Source organism: Triticum aestivum, chromosome 2A, assembly GCF_018294505.1.
Source record: "Triticum aestivum cultivar Chinese Spring chromosome 2A, IWGSC CS RefSeq v2.1, whole genome shotgun sequence".
Classification (NCBI taxonomy): domain Eukaryota; kingdom Viridiplantae; phylum Streptophyta; class Magnoliopsida; order Poales; family Poaceae; genus Triticum; species Triticum aestivum.
Genome location: NC_057797.1, coordinates 663872299 through 663877952, shown reverse-complemented (window position 1 = coordinate 663877952; position 5654 = coordinate 663872299).

Sequence of the window (5654 nt, the reverse complement as noted above, 5' to 3'; positions counted from 1 at the left end):
ATAGGTTGGGCACCGACTGTCAAAAGGTGTTGGGTCACTGTGTGGCTATCTTGCACGAGAAGCTTGGCTGGGGTTGGGCTAAGGTCTAGTGGGTGGGTTTGCCTAAGCTTATTGACCTGGCTAAGATAGGATTAGCCAATGGTCAGCCTGGCTCTGATACCAAGTCTGCCACGACCGGTTTTTTCGGGTAATAAATTTCCAGAAAAGACTGTCGTGCTCATCAGCCCCAGGATTACTGTTAGCTGATGAGGCTCCAACTTGATACAGAAATCCCAAGCAAAATACAAAATATGTAGTACAAGACCATTCTGGCCTGTGAGTACAACAAATGGTTTCTATTGGTTGATGGCGGAAGCGGGTTGTGAAACATCAGTGTCTATGGGACTCTATTTCCCACGGGAACAGCTGACCAGGTTAATTCCTATCTTCGCGAGGCTGCTATCTCCATTGAGTGGGTTCCGGGGCTGGCATCGCGTCGCTCCTCTCCGTGCAAGAAAATCTGGCCAAGACAATAGCCAGGGACGAGCCAGTGAGTACTTTGAATGTACTCGCAAACATTATGAACACAGGTATAATATAACAATGATGTGCTGAAAATATTTTATGCTCATGACGTCAGTCACAAAAGATAAATGAAACTTTGATGCGTGCAAGCAAGTTATTTATAAAATTACAATAACATCGTAGTATTAAAATTTATGAAATAAATAACAAGCGAGCCACAGTCGGGCGTCTTAGCGACACCACATAAAGGGATTTAAAAGAAATGCCACAGTCGGGCGTCTGAGCGACACCACATAAAGGCCTTTAAAAGAAATGCCACAGTCGGGCGTCTGAGCGAGACCACATAAAGGGCTTTAAAAGAAATGCCACAGTCGTGCGTCTGAGTGACACCACATAAAGGGCTTTAAAAGAAATGCCACAGTCGGTCGTCTGAGCGACACCACATAAAGGGCTTTAAAAAAAATGCCACAGTCGGCCATCTGAGCGACACCACATAAAGGGCTTTAAAAGAAACAATCATAATGAATATCCCGGAGGTAGAACCATCCCAGAGATACTCGGTAATAACAATAATATCACAGGTTAGTCAACAATAATAATAATCATAGATATCACAAGTCACGAGTAGTAATTCCATTTTCTGGTTAACAGTTTCACCTCCGAAGACCGACACCTGACCCATCCCAGACTAAAATCCTTAACCATGGACACGGCTATTCGAATAGGTTTATTCTCTGCAGAGGGTGTACTCTTTACCCACGAGTAACGGATTTCTTTAGTCCATCGGGACTAATTCCGTCTACGGTCTTTTTGTTGAAAACACACCTAACTTGCACACACCAGCTTATCTCACACGTTCTGGAATCACCCACGACACCTGTTAAGCAAACTCTAAGTGGGGAGGCTACAACCTCGCGTAGCATGGGATCAAATTTATATCGCGCGCTCTAAGGGGTGGCCTCCCCTCTCGGTCCCAACCGGAAACACCCATGCCCCCGGACCAGGTGGCCTGCCTACCAGCTACAACCGGTATCCTCCACCATGGCCTCTCTGTACGGTGTGTGCTAGAAAGAGGTTGACAACTTACTGAACCGTACTCTACTTGCTGTAGAGACGAGTGGTAGTACGAAACAAGTATGGGGGTTACTGGAACAAGACTCGATCTACGGTCGACTCAGGAGGTTTAAGTATTCCCTGCATGATTAGTATAACGAATATATTTCATCCAACAGAGTCACCTCTCATATCACCTTACCATGCCATACCAGACATAACCGTCCCGACGGAGACCGGCGACAAACTCATACCTACCCAAGGCAGAGGTTTTCCCGGTTTCTTGCCGGTATGCATGCAAGGCTCATGAGGGTGATTATCATCACAAGTGTGTTCATTTCCAACAGCATGGAAATCAATAACATGCACCCAAGCATATGATCATATCACATGAAATAACAAGTCCTTCGAAATGCGATGGTGTTATAAATGCATCGACGATCACACCAAAAATATTATGCCGGGATTCAGAATGCTTGCCTTCAATGTGTGGAAAGGCAGGGTGCACTCCAAAACTTTTGAAAGTTTCTTCTCTCTCCCCAAAATCCTATTTAAAAATATATTTGAATTAACACACATTTCAAAAACAGTACAAAAAAATTATTTGAAAATTTTTCAAATAAATCTTAAAATAAACTAGATCAAATTTGAGAAAGGTAGGAAAAAGAATCAACTCATTTGAACTTATATTTAAAAAGTTATAGCCGGTCAAAGATTTGGTCAAATCTGTTTTTAAAATAAGACAGAAAAGAAAACGTTTCAGATAGAAATACACTTTCGGTGCAGAGGAGGCGTACTTGAGGCTTTACGCCTCCACTTAACCACGTGGACAGACACGGGGTCGCTGACAGTGGGTCCAGAAGGCCCACTGGTCAGGTTTGACCAGTCTTCTCCCTCTTCTTTCTCTGTCCCGGGCGGAGGCGAGGCAACGGCGATCATCGCCGGCGAACGGCGGCTTCCCGCGGGGCTCAGAGGGCGGGGATGGATCCGCCACTTCAGGGCGATCCTCCCGGTGGTCGCCAGGTAGGTGGGGATGGAGGGAGCTGCCGGCGGCGAGCTTCTCGGCGGAGGTGGCCTCGGGAGCAAAGTGATTTTTCTCCCGCGGTGTGTCCCGATCAAAATTGAGTAGTGGGGATGGCTCACGGGAAGGTGAGGAAGCTCTTGGTGGAGAGAACGGAGAGTGGGAGGCCCTGGTGGTGCCGAATTGGCCGGGGCAGTGGCGGCGGCTGCAGTTGCCGGAGATGAGGAAGGAGACCTCCCCCGGGTCGATTTGCTGCCATGGGAGGACTAGGGGAGCATTCTAAGGCTTCCTGTGTGCACGGGGAGGCTCGGGGGCCTCCTTTTATAGCTCGTCGAGGTCGGTTCCGCGGCGGCCGGATAAGCTCTCCGGTGAACCGCCTCTCTGTAGCTTGCAGGGCAACGTGGCGTGGCTAGGGATGACGGCAAGAGCTAGTGGACGAGTGGGCGCTGCTCCAGGGGCCAGGTGGCGAGCGGGAGTGGCTTTGGCGGCGCCGACATGGCCAGAGGCTGTCGGGCGGCTGCGGCGGCTAGCGCTTGGCCTGTCGGGCGCGGCGGGGGCTGCTTGGCGTGTTGCGGTGAGAAGGGGAGTGCGTGGCGAGGTGCTGCAGAGCGGGCCAAAGCCGTGGGGCCAGCGTGTCAGCTCGGGCGCTGGTCGTGCAATACGCGCGCTCTGCTCGCGCTCCGGGCGTGCACGGGACGTGTTCGACACTATGCCAGAGCACGCTAGAGGTCGCGGTCGAGGCTGGCAATTAACAGACCCAGGTTAGGAGCAACTGGAATCCTAGTGGACATGCTAGTATGATCCGAGGTGCAAGGTCACAATGCAAAGACAAAATCATGTCAAAACTGGCCATGCACACCAGGTGTTTGACAAAATGTTAAAGGCTTCTAAGCAACTCTTGGGGTGGCCCAAATCTCCAGATCAAGATCTCCTTAGATGCAAGAGAGAGTGGTGAGGTTATTTGGACAAAAGGAGAAACTTGTTAGTGCAAGTTTTATAAAAACTTCAATACTGGACAGGAAATAGATAGCATTATTACATGAACCAAAAATGATTCAAAAGGTGCATGCTCCTGGACTTAAGGGTTTAACATGGAGGACTACAAGTAGGAGAAAGAATCAAGGGCTAAAGAGCAAGCAAAAATATGGTTGCTGTACAAACCATCCAGTTGGTCCAGAATGAAGATGAGGTTGATTCACTCAAATTTTTCAAAGAACATAAATAGGTTTTTTGTACAAAGTGGAATAATAGGCTCCTACTGACCTCCCCTAATTTTGGTAGAAGTTTTAAAAAAATATTTAAATAGGTTGTAGTGTAAAATTGCTCACTGGACCAGAGAACAAAATTTGTTGTGGAGCTCAAAATATTTTATGAATGAAATATATTTTTGCATAAAAGTGATTTAAAAACATAACATGACATCTCCAAATTTTTGTGGAAATTTTAAGTGAATCTATCAAATGGTTGTAGTTCAAATATGGCCATTTAACCTTGAAAAACTAATTTCAAGAAAGTAAAGATCAAGCAATTAAATTAGTTAATTAGTTACACTGATAAAAGGAAAGTTTTTCTTTTTGAGAGGTTAAACAAGTCCAATGACATATTTGAAAAGTTTTCTCTTTGAGAAAAACTCATCATAACAGGGAAGGAAATGAGTAAAAAAAATCAAAATGGAGCTCAGAAATCCAAAGTTTTAATTCCTGGCAAAATTTTAATTTAATAAAACAAGGCCAAATTTTTGGGGTGTCACACTTCTAGGCCGGCCGCCCCCTCCCCCTTGCTCCTTTATATACGGGGGCAGGGGGCACCTCTAGACACACAAGTTGATCTTCACGATCGTTCCTTAGCCGTGTGCGGTGCCCCCTTCCACCATATTCCACCTCGGTCATATTGTAGCGGTGCTTAGGCGAAGCCCTGCGACGGTTAAACATCAAGATCGTCACCACGCCGTCGTGCTGACGGAACTCCTCCCCGAAGCTTTGCTGGATCGGAGCCCGGGGTGCGTCATCGAGCTGAACGTGTGCCAAGAACTCGGAGGTGCCGGAGTAACGGTGTTTGGATCGGTTGGACCGTGAAGACGTACGACTACATCAACCACGTTAAGCTAACGCTTCCGTTGTCGATCTACAAGGGTACGTAGATCACACTCTCCCCTCTCGTTGCTATGCATCACCATGATCTTGCGTGTCCGTAGGATTTTTTTTGAAATTACTACGTTCCCGAACACGACACCCACTCCAAAATTCAAACAGGACAAAAAAACAACAGGACGGGCGCGGTTACGGGTTTAGACAAAGAAAAACCGAACCCGGTAAAAGAAAACCAACCGAAGAAAACAGGGCGCCAGTACGAAGAAAAAAAGAAAACTAGCACGAATCTCTGCGGCAGAACGGACGGACACAAATTTGAATGTTGACGAATTGAAAAACGCTTGACTGTTAAATAGCAAACCCGTTTATGTATAAAACGGGGTGAGAGCCCTTTTCGGTAACAAAATATATGAGACCATGTGGCCCTGCTGTCTGCCCTATGATTTCATGTTTTCCATCCGAGTAATGCTAGAGTTATGGAGCCTCTACGGATCCTAGTTAGATGGCACACTTTTGTTGGAGATGTAAGGAGAGAGGAGAAGCCCATCCCATGAGATTCAGGATATAAGAGATTATAGTTGGTATATTCCTTACAACTGCTGTAAATAGTCCATGAATGTAGGATTATTATTTCCATTACTTTCACAGTTTTTTAGGCAAATTACTTCGTAGTTCGTCATAGACTCGGTATTTTTTGAAGCACCTTATCAAAAAATCTGAAATAAATTCAAAAAAAAACCGATGATCAATACCAAATTTAGGACTTAAACCTTTGTGGATTGGTTCCGCCATATAAGGAACCTAAGCAGAGCTGCTATCTTTGACCGTTACATTCGTACGGTCTAGGGCAGTTAATCCGAAGTACTCTCTCTGTTCCATAATATAAGAATGTTTTTGATACTAGTGTAGTGTTAAAAACGTTTTTATATTTTGATACAGAGGAAGTAGTTATGAGAGCAACCACACGGAGGAGAGCCGCTGGGTGG